The sequence below is a fragment of the Ctenocephalides felis genome, unplaced genomic scaffold, assembly GCF_003426905.1.
Source record: "Ctenocephalides felis isolate EL2017-DRISC unplaced genomic scaffold, ASM342690v1 CF-g0.4_SCAFFOLD_01492, whole genome shotgun sequence".
NCBI classification, from domain to species: domain Eukaryota; kingdom Metazoa; phylum Arthropoda; class Insecta; order Siphonaptera; family Pulicidae; genus Ctenocephalides; species Ctenocephalides felis.
Genome location: NW_020537646.1, coordinates 55,663,215 through 55,675,637, shown reverse-complemented (window position 1 = coordinate 55,675,637; position 12,423 = coordinate 55,663,215). Strand labels below are relative to the sequence as shown.

Below are 12,423 nucleotides of genomic sequence, written 5' to 3'. Positions count from 1 at the left end.
TATTCATGATCCAAACACAAGTCGTCAAAATATTAACATCAGAAACACAAATCACATGAGCTACTCGGAAGTCATCCGAAATCAACAAAGAAACGCAACCAGCGGGCCCGAAACAAGTACGGTACTACAGGATTTCTTGAACAGTTTTAGAGATATGTTTAAACAACTCATGGAACAAAATAATATGATCATGCAGATGCTCACTATTTTGGCTAAGAAATAATGGCTAACTCACTGCGGATTGCTGAATGGAATGCAAATGGCATTCTAAATCATATAAATGAATTAACTACGTTTCTTCAAATACAAATGATTGACATCTTATTAATAAGCGAAACTCATCTCACAGAGTCTTCATACATAAAGATTCCATTCTACAACTTTTATGGTACTAATCATCTTGACAACACAGCACACGCTGGGGCTGGTATTCTAATATAGTCATCAATAGAACACTATGAGTTAGCGAAATATCAACAAAACCATATACAGGCAACATCAGTTAACATGAAAAGTTTCGAACACAATATGATTGTTTCAGCCATCTATTGCCCTTCACGATATAATCTAAAGAAAAACGATTATGAAGAATATTTTGAAACATTAGGAAATAAATTTATAGTTGGTGGTGACGTCAACTCTAAAAATATAATATGGGGCTCAAGACTTACGACTCCAAAAGGTAAACAACTAGCAGAGTTAATATATGAGAAAAACTATACCATAATAACAACTGGGAGTCCCACCTACTGGCCAACAGACACACAGAAGATACCGGATCTGCTAGATTTTTTTATAACAAAAAATATTTCAAGTAATTATATTGATATAGAAAATAATGAAGACTTATCTTCGGATTTATCTTTGGATCACACGCCCATAATTCTGACCCTAAGTACTAATGTAATAAAACGGAAGGTACAACGCAAACTGTACAACCACAAAACGAATTGGGAGTGTTTCAGAAATGTAATTGATTCAAAAATCAACCTTAAAGTAGGAATTAAAAATGAAAACGATCTCGACGAAATAACTGAACAGTTTATAAGTACTCTTCAACAAGCTGCTAGGATTGTTACACCAGAACTAGCGCAACATAAACTGGAAATCAACGTACCAATGGAAATTAGGCAGCTTATAAAGAATAAACGAAAGGCAAGAAATGTCTGGCAAAGAAGTCATAACCAGCACGACAAAACAATATACAATAATTTGGCAAGAAAACTTAAACATAAATTAAAACAGTGGAAAGAAATTGGCATAATGAACTATATTACTAATCTTAACAAGCATGATAACACAATTTGGACACCAATTAAAAAAACTAGAAGACCTATAACAACTAATTCGGCAATAAGATTAGATTCGGAAAGACCATGGGCTAGGAGTGATCAAGAAAAGGCGAATATGTTTGCGGACTATCTAAGAAACGTATTTACTCCAAATGAAAATAGTCAAGAACCGCGAGTATCTGATGAAGTTAATGAGATAAAAGGCACTACTGAAAACATTAAACAGGTTACACCAAAAGAAATTAAGAGACAAATTTCACTCGTAAATAACAAGAAATGTCCAGGAATTGATCAATTGGATGCTAAAATTTTGAAAGAACTGCCAAGAAAAGGTCTAATAATGCTGACTTATATATTCAATGAAGTACGACGTTTGGGATATTGGCCAAAGGACCTAAAGAACTCTGAAGTAATAATGTTACAAAAACAAGGTAAACCTAGTCATATGGCTAATTCATACAGACCAATTAGTCTTCAACCGGTTATATCTAAACTATTGGAAAAAATATTACTAGTACAAATCCAAGAAAATCTTACCGCGATACCAGATCATCAATTTGGTTTTAGACAATCTCACTCCACTATACAACAGGCTCATAGGATAACTTCAATCATTCACAAAGCTTTTGAAGACAGTGAGTATTGCTCTGCGGTATTCATCGACGTAAAACAAGCATTCGATAGAGTGTGGCATGATGGGTTGATAGCCAAAATTAAAAAATGCTTACCAAATCAATTATAAAAAATACTGAAGTCATTCTTGACTGGTAGATACTTCAGGACAAGAGTAAGAAATGCAGTATCAGATTTTCTTCCAATAAATTCGGGAGTACCACAGGGTAGTGTAATAGGATCAATTTTATACACAATATTTACACACGACTTACCAACACATAACAACACAATTACGGGTACATTCGAGGATGATACAATGATCATGGCAACACATCAAGATCCAGTAATCGCATCTTTAAACTCACAAGAACATCTATTCGCACTTGAAGAATGGCTGAAAGAATGTATTGCTCTAGATGCTGCAATTGTTGAGACTAGATGCATCTTTGAGTTAAATATCCCATTCGGCTTAATATTTAATATATAATATAGGCTTATAAGCAGATCTGCAGTAATTATGCTGTACAAACCAAACAACATACATCACATTTTAACAGCACGTAACACATATAACCAACCAACTATGGAAATATGTTCAGAAATTTTTCGAGTTATTAAGTGCCTAAATATAAAAATATATGTATTTGCCATATCTTTTCTAAAAATTTTATCTTTGCCCTTCGCTTCGTAGGGGGCAAACACACCCAAAGTCTCAATTTCAATTATGAGGAATTTTAGCTACGTTATTAAACCACAGCTAAATTCCAATTTCATTAGAACTATTTTACAAAGATCAAGTCTAATTATTTTTAAGCAGAGTTGGAAAAGTAATAATTAAATTTATCTTATTTAAAATTCCTTTTTCAACTTAATACATTTTTTTAATTAGGATTATCTTATTTTATACACCTTTGCCAGGGTAAAAGGTCAGTTGGTCCGTTTTATATAACCATACGTAATCTTTTATAAAACTTATAAAAAAATCAGTTGAATCTATGGTAAAACAATTAAATAACGTAGATTACTGTGTTACAATTTAAATTATAAAATAACGTACATATCCGCGATCTTTAAGCCGATTTTATTATCATTTTATTGCTAGACTTGTTCTAATGCTGGATGTATTTACACGTTTGATATAATGCGAGCTTTAAACTAATTTTTAAAATATTTTATTCATATAAATATCAATATAATATTCATCACAATAATTTATATGAGTGTTTGACATTTGACGTAGAAACCGCCGTCCATTGTTTCAATTAAATTACGCTTCTACAAAACATTTCAAACTAGTTGGTATTGGTATTTTGCCTTGAGGCAAGTTTCATGAACTTCCTGATGTGTGTAAATAATTGACTAATCAATAAAAAATAAATTAATTTATGAGTGATTAAAGTATGAAAACGAACAAACACGTTAACTCGGAATATTTTCTAAGAGCAAATTTTCAAAAATCAACAATTTTTATAATTGAACTAGTTTCCGTAGGACTTTAATGGTTTAGTATGTTCATTAAGATTAAGTACTCTATCGTTGTAGCAAGTAAATCGTCCAATTTTATATTTAACACACGCCAAAAAAACTACTTATTTTCTCAAACTTTGATAAATTTTTAAAACTAAACTACATGTTATAGGACCGTAATATTTCAGTAAGTTCTATAAGGCCATGATATATATTGCCAGAAAAAGTTCCATAAAAATCGACTTAAATTTTTTATTCAACAGTTAATTACAAGAAAACGGCTCGGTAGATTTTCACCTAAAACTAATCAGTATCATTCCCAACTAATATCTTTTGAACAGTCCTTGATTTTTCAAAATCGATTTGGTAGTATGAGCTTAAATGTGGACGAAAAGTTTAACACTTTTTTTCAAATAACAAAGAAACGGCTTGGCAGATCGTTGCACAAAACTGACAAACGATATTCCTCATCGAGATACATCAAATGGCTTTTAAATTTCTGAAATCGGTTCAGGCGATTTTGAGAAAACTTCGATTGACAAATGCCAAAAAAACAAAACCAATTTTTGACTAATTTTCAAAGTTAAACGAGTTGTCGTAGAGCTGTAATATTTTAGTATGATCTAGAACAGGGGTCGGCAAGCATTTAACTGTTGTGTGCCAAGCCACTCTACCAATATGTTTTAGAATGCCGCCTTAATTTTGAAATATATAGTTAGGTTCTAGGGGAGAAGAATTATAACCAAATTTATCTTTTAAACATATTTATTAACAAATAACATGAATTTCTAATATAAACAGTGCCCGATTACCCCAAAGGCCCGTGAGACCCGGGCATAGGGCGGCATAATTTAGGGGGCGGCAAATTTTTTAAAATGTAAAAATTTTAAACTCGATGAAATGACACGACAATTCATTTTAAGAATAGATCCTGATTTTTTTTTGTAAATTTAGAAATCATTTTCGATGAAATAGAAGAAGAGCGTTTTGTAATCAAATTTATTACTCGTGGGTGCCGCATTGATATTTTCTTGATGTATCATATTATCAACTTCAGGAAGGCTAAGTTATAATAATCCTAAAAATTCGTAAATAAAATTGTTCATATATCTCTACGCTTCAAGTTCTCCTGAACATTTTAACATGCCTTAGAAAAAATGGATGTATGCATGTGTTTATGCGGTTACAATTTTTTGCCAATTGGCATTCGGGAAGACGTGCTGATTAGTTTTTTGCAAAGACAGTTTCGGAATAGGGAGCAAAGAGTTAAAAAAATGCTAATTCAATTTTTCAAAAACAAAGCGTCCGATTTGAATAATTCAAGACACTTTTTACTCATATGACGAAATAAGAACTATCGAAAATTTTGCGAGAGCGTGGTCAGCGTTTTTGGTGATCCAAAAAGGTGTCATTTGGTGATAAAAAATGATCATTGACATCAAATTATTAGATATTTTTATAAAAAAATTATTAATTATTACAAATTTTGTCTTTATTATTTTGAATCATTCCGTGCCAAGATTTTTAATTTTCAAAGTTTACTTCTTAGATAGTTTAAATGTCCTTTGCAAGGATCAATCGCCATGAATGATTAAAAAAATATTCCATTAGAAACAAGCCTCTCGGTTCTTTCAAAAAATGAATTGCAATTTTTGCACTTTTGTTCTGTATTTTCCAAACGGCTAAACCTGTCTTAGCGAAAAACTAACCAGAACTTTTTTATCTATGAGAATGAAACATACATACATACACACACATCAATTTTTTTAAGGTATGCCAAAATGTTTAGAAATGTCTGAAACGTAAAAATATGCAAAAAATTTCATTTTCGCTCTTTTGCCATTACTATAACTTAGGAGTACTTTACGCAAAGTTAAAAGTTGTATTTAAGTAATTTAGAATAAAATTATAGTTTAATTAAAAAAGTAAATAATTGTCTATTAAAAAGGGCGCCTGATTAGATAGGGCCTAGGGCGGCAGAAAGCTTAATCCGCCACTGAATTTAAACTAAACAACTTTAATGCGAACCTTGTGCCGGCACATTTTTCCTTAACATTTCAATATCTGGGGTATAATTTGTAACTTTTAATTTCACACAAGATACTGAATGTTTAGTTGTTAAACGATTTCTTTGTGAACTCAAAATATGTTTCATGTGAGAGAAAATTTGTTAACAGAGATATGTGGAACCAAAAGCTGAAAGGAGAGCGCATACAATTTTCTTTAAACAATTAAATCTTTTCCGGCAATGTCATTCAACAATTTAATATGGCTGTCGATTTTTTCATAGAGTCATCTTCGAGATTTATTTGTAATTCCTTCAAAATATAGGCACATAAGCTTCAAAGTCTTTGCATCTTTTGGAAAATTCATCTTTAAGTACTTCAACGTAGGTTGAATTACATTAGCGAGCTACGTTAGAAAAATAATTATAATTAAACATTTTCTCTTATTTAAAAATCTCTCAATATTTGCGATTTTCCTGATTATTTTATAGAGTGCCATTCAGAACTCCATCGCGTGCCAAGACTGGCACGCGTGCCGTAGGTTGCCGATGCCTGATCTAGAAGACTATGGTATCTTTCGTCAATAAAATAATAATGAAAATCGTCGTAAATTTTTTTTGACACTTAATTACAAGAAAACGGCCCGGCCGATCTCTACCAAAAACTAATCAGCATGATTCCCAACCAATATTTCTCGAACGGTTTTTAAATTTTCATAATCGATTCAACGAAAAATTTTCCACTTTTTTGCGATTTACAAACAAACGGTCGATCGTAGCGCAAAACTGACAAACGATAGTCCTCATCGAGATACATCGAATAGCTTTTAAGTTTTTGAAATCGGGCCATCCGTTTTTGAGAAAACGTCGATTTACGGCAAAAATCTGTTCACATACACATACACACACACACACATACTTTTTCCAAATTTGGTCTCATTCGATTCAGAATGGCTTGAAACGTCGAGAAAACATCAACTTAGCGAATCGGATTTTTTTATGGAAACATAAACTTCTCCTTCGCGAAGTTAATAAAAATATGAAGTTTCTACGCGGCTTTGAAATAATATCTCACCTTTTGCACAATCTCTTGTGAAAAAATGCCTTATTCTAAATTAATTTAAATTTTATCTACCCGTAGGATAAGTTATTGTAATCGTCAAAAAATCGAAATTGAAAATTTTTACATTTCTCGACGTTTTGAAGGTTTCTCAACATTTTTGCATACCTCAGAAGAAATTGATGTGTTTGTGTATGTATGAATACAATTTTTCGTCCACGTTTTCGGGTGCACGGATCAACCGATTTGAATAGTTCAAAAAACATTTGATTTCTATTGATTGGAAGATGTGCTGATTAGTTTTCGGAAAAGGCGGGTCCAACCGTTTCGGAGATACGGAGCAAAGAGTGCAGAAAATAGAAATTGAGTTTTTGAGAGAACGGAGCATCCGATTTGAATGATCTAAAAAACATTCAATTGGTAATGATTGGGGGAAGGGGTGATTAGTTTTTGGCAAAGGCAGGTCCAGCGGTTTTGGAGGTACAGAGCTAAATGTGCAAAAAAGTGCAGTTTTTGAGAGAACGAAACGATTGATTTGAATGATTCGAAGAACTTTCTGCTTGTTTTAACAAAATAATTGATTTAGGAAAAAAAAATTTTGTTTCAAATTTTTTTTTTAATTTTTTTTTCAAAAAAAATTTTTTTTTGTATATCCAAATAATTCAGATATTATTTTCAATTCTGACTAAGGTTCTGATATACTTTAAACAAATAATTTCAACTTTGCAATTTAGATTATATAATTCTTATAAATATTACACAACGTTACAATATTTATAACTATCTGTACCCATTCACGCTTTGCCTTTATTTAGTTCAAATTAAAAAGTTGAACAAAGATGTGTAATTGTTACATTTAGTTTTACGTTACTACTATCTGTTCAACAATTCACATATTCAACAATTTGTCTACTAATTTACCTATGAACCCGTTTATCAATCTACCATTTTACCGGCCTACAAATTTACCTGTCATTCCGTTCCACATGTCTACCAATTAACCTGTCAACCTGTTTATTTGTCTACAATGTAGACTATTTTAATTCGCCCATCTATTAGTTTTCTTCTCTACCATTTTACCTGTCCACCAGTTTACCTTTACAAATTCTCTAATTCACCTAATTTATTTACGCATTATAAAACAATTAAAGCTCAAATTGATTCTACGTTTTAGTTAGAAAACGTTTGTATGTGGAAAAGAAAGGGGCTGTTTTTAGGCTTTTCCCGGCAATTATTCGATTTTTTCTTGTCGTAAGAGCCATCCTGGGACTTCAACGAATATTTAAAAAAAAGAATTGGTCAAATTGGTCCAGGCGTTGTTGAGTTATGCGCTAATCAACACATTTTGCTATTCATTTTTATATTATAGATAATCTATTTGAAAACATTTAATATTCCTCGATCATTTCGTTACGGTACGGGAAGTTCTAGCAATTTGCCTTAAGGCACGATGCCATACACCCCACTAGTATATTTACTATTTTCCTACTATTGACACCACAGCCATTATAAAGATGTGGTTAATTCATTTTACCCCATTCACATGTAAGCTTTCAAAGAGATTATAAAAGAAAGGGTTGGACCCAACTTGAAAATTTGTCTACTTTCAAATATTGTTGTTAAAAAATTTCTAACTTTACTTGTTTTTGAAATATTGGCAGTGGATCTTTTTACCCGCGAACTTTTAAGCCCAGCCCTCCCCTAATTTTTTTTCGACTATATATATTCATTTTTCGCCAGAAACAAAATTATAAAATATTTTTCAATCAAAAAACAATAAGATTGTCATTCGAAAGTAACTAATGATTCGCGCTCGAAAATATTTAATATCTTTCGATGTAACAAAGTCTCCAACAAATAGTAAAATATTTTTGTTGCAGAGAAAGAAAGAAAAAATTGTTTTTTTTTCAAATCGATTCAATTTGGGTAAAGGTATGTAAAACCTTTGTAAATATTTAAGGGTTGTTATTGTTATGAAAATTGCAAAAACATTTTTTTTGAAAATTATCACAAAGTTCACTTCAGTTATATAAACAGAAATATATAATGTTTATAGAATTAAAAAAAATTGACAGTTGTAAACTAAAAAAAAAGTGAAATGTCATTTGTCAATATCTATGGAAAGTATTAGATGAATGAATCTATAATTTATATTTATTTGGTTTGCTTATCATATTAGTTTTCGTCTTCAAAACATAATAGATCAGAATGAAAAAGCGACATATTAAATTTAACTTTAATCATAAACAAAATTTTGACAGGTCAAAAGAATTAATATTTTTAACTAATTCAAACAGGAACAATGATTGATTGTGATGTGATTACAAATCACATTTTAGATACAGAATAATAAAATTTATCAAATTTAAATAAATTTGGGCGGTTATGATTTTAAAACAAATGCGAAAATGACGTTTGTTAATGTTCCGGAAAATGTATGAATAAATTGATTCATGATTAAGATTTAGTTTGCTTAAGATGTTTATTTAGGTAAACATCACACAATTATTATAAATCATGATTGAAAACTAAATATTATATCATATTATATTAAATTTCGACCGAAAAGAAAATATTTTGACAGTTATAATTAATTTCAAATAAAATGCAAATGTCAAAAATCAGATCTTTGTGTAAAAAAATATTTATTTCCACAATATTCCTGTGCTGATTTACCTAAAAATTTTAATTTAACAATTATATAATTTATTCATTGATAACTTAAAATAATTATTAATTTATTAAAAAATAAATAATATTTAGATATAAGGTCATTTAATTAGAGGTATTTCTTAGTTGAAACATAAAAGAAAATTTTATTGACATATTTGACATGATAAAATTATAATAAACAAAACACTATGATGCGAGTGAATTAATTTTTGAAGTATGAAATGTGAAATAATTTTGAAAATTATAACAAGTTTTTAACTATTTGTCAGAAAGAATATTTTTTATTACAAATTCATACCCATGTCAAGACCAAAGTAATAAATAATATTTATAAAATGATATATTATTTATAGACAATATGCATAATAAAGCTCGGTCATCAGTAGGAAGTTGATCCGAGCTAAGTGATACATTAAGACGATACTTTTTACAGTGAAGTGTCATCAGATTTTTGTGAAATAAGTTTTAAGTCCGGAATTGATTTTAAATCTTCCTTTTTTAAAAGCACCGGATCTAATACTTACAAGGTAACATATATCTTGTTCGGTGTTCTAAATTTCAAAGGTGGACGTGACTTCTGCTGACTCCTCTTTTGAAACATCGGATTCGTGTTGGTAATGGTTAGAGGATAAGCAATATTAGAAAGTTACTTTTTTTCTAAATTTAAATTTTTCTAAGTCTTTAGATTAACTTTCTTAAAATCAGTGCAGAGTGTATTGAAGGATCCAAAGATATTCCCAGGCAGGGGCCTGGGAAAAAATTAAAAATAATGATAACGTAGAAAATGGAAGTATTAACGAACGAGACCTTCAAAAATAAATACAATGCGCTATCTGATCGGACTGATATGGACACGGACAGGGAGATTAAAGATTATATGAAGGTGACACGCCGCAAGAGGGCAAAGATGAACAAAGTGCCCGAAAAAGCTACTGTCAAACCGCAACCATCCACCTCAGGCATACAGACAGTACCACCTAAGACAGCACCGCTGAAGAAAACCCAGTTGAGCGAGGAAAAATTACCTCCCATTTCATAAAGGCAGAACTGAAATTAAAGATTATTCGGTACATTCGTGTACAAAGTACACGAAAAATAAATTTTCGATATCAGTTTATGAAAACGAATTTGCATAAAATCACAGATTCAATTTCAGACCATAAAGACATCAAAAACATTCTGCGCGAATGTCACTACCCTTTTTATACTTACTTCATGCAGCAAAACTCATGTAAAAAAATCACAATAAGTGGACTGCAAGAGATCTGCAAAGACTTGCAGCTGAAAGGAGCCAAAGTTAAACAAGTGCTACAAATAAAAAGAAAACAACCAGACGGTGGTCAACATAAGCTGGCCATATACATAGTGGTAGTGGATAAAAATCAGGACATGTCGGAGCTAAAACACATCACCAATATTGGGGAAAATATCTTCTCCTGGGAGGCCTATAGGACACAGAAAAGAGAACTGCAGTGCCACAAATGTTTAAACTTCGGTCACACATCGTACACCTACTAAAAGTACAGGTGTATAAAGTGCCTCAAAGTGCACGCGCCAGGAGCGTGCCAGAAACTACCACATGAGGCACCGATGTGTGTCAATTGCAAGAGCGAACACCCCGCAAATTACTCCAAATGCAGCGCTCTTATTAACTACAAGGAAAAGAAGGAAAGCGACGCTCTTAGGAGAAGACAAGCGTATAGGCCAGCACCAACACCAGTGCCGCTGACGAGGAGCTTCTCGCCAGCTGTAAGCTTTACCAGCAATGGTCCCAACGTCAGAACTGAGTATCCTCAACTCCCTATCTTATTGTCACCATACAAAGCAATGATCCGGTCTTCACAAACAACTGCTATGGGCGAGATCAGGATGCTGTTTGCTGATCCCCAGGTAAAACAAATTTTCAGTGAGCTTTACAAACTGACAAAATCACTAAACACGTACATGACATATAATGAGAAATACACAACAATACTTAACTTTTTAACAGCATCTCCATAAATCAAACGCGCGACTTACGCATAATGCACATTAACTCTAACGGACTTTAAAACAACGTAGACGAATTGAGACAAACGATAACAAATTATGACCTAAACATTGTACTGATTAACAAGCACACTTAAAACCTACGGACAGACCCTATATCAACAATTACAAAGTTTACAGGAACGACAGACAGACGGACGCAAGCGGATGGGGCGGCACTGCGATTTTCATCAAGTCTAACATCAGACACGAGCAAGTGCCAAACCTGACAGCGGGCGGGTCTGAAATAACTGCTATCAATGTATACAATAGAGATCAAAAAGTAACTATAATATCGATTTACATCCCGGCAAGCGGACTGCAACAAACGGACTTACAAACACTACTGGACTCGAACAGATTTGTTCTCATGGCGGAGACTTTAACGTACAACACACATCTTGGAACTGTAACTTTAACAACGCGAACGGAAACAGTCTTTACGAATACCTGACCGAACACAACACCACAGACGCACAACTACACTATCCTGACACGCCGACCAGATACGCCACCGTACAGATACACAATTACAGCACGATCGATTTGGCATTTAATTGACACCTACACCTACACGTAACATCCGAACTACTACAAAGATACCGACACACATAGACAAGCTAACCGAATATACTGACAAATGGCAAATTAGGATCAATCCGCAAAAGACGGAAGGAATTCTATTTACAAAGAGCCAAAATGTCACGGCTAGACTGACTGACTTGGACAAAATAAAAGTATTGGACTGTGAAGTTGAGTGGTCCAAGGATGTCAAATACCTTGGTGTGACCCTGGACCATAGACTCAGTTTCACGAAACATATTGTATTAATACGAAAATTGGACAGGCTTACGGGATGTTAAATCTACTGAGACCTCTCTTGAACCACAACAGCCCGTTAAGCGAGAAGAACAAGCAGGCACTATACTTGACACTAATAAGACCGTTACTGACATACGCCGTTTCATCATGGAACGCGACGACTAAGACCAACTTACGGAAACTACAGACATTACAAAATAAGACACTACGACTAGTACTTAACAAAATAAGGAACCCACTGACTACAAATCACTACTCTACAAAATATATACATAAATAGACTGACGTACCGACAACACTCGACTATATAAAAAAGCTCACCTCAAATTTTTATCAAAAATGTGGGGATCATACTAATACCAACATCGCGGGTCTCGGCCAATATACTACAGACGTAGTTTGGTATGGCAATCACGCCATGCCAAACTATATACTGATCGACCCATAGCGGCAAATGATAC

General features: G+C 32.7%; 1 protein-coding gene across 1 annotated transcript in view; it reads left to right on the top strand.

Annotated features, from left to right (window-relative positions):
• The first annotated feature begins 10,960 nt into the window (after window positions 1-10,960).
• LOC113371608 (sodium- and chloride-dependent GABA transporter ine-like) overlaps window positions 10,961-12,423 on the top strand; it is a 432,836-nt gene continuing 431,373 nt past the window's right edge. The window contains exon 1 of the mRNA XM_026612248.1: window positions 10,961-11,002. The gene's annotated coding sequence lies outside the window, so the exon portion shown is untranslated. The remainder of the gene's footprint in view (window positions 11,003-12,423) is intronic.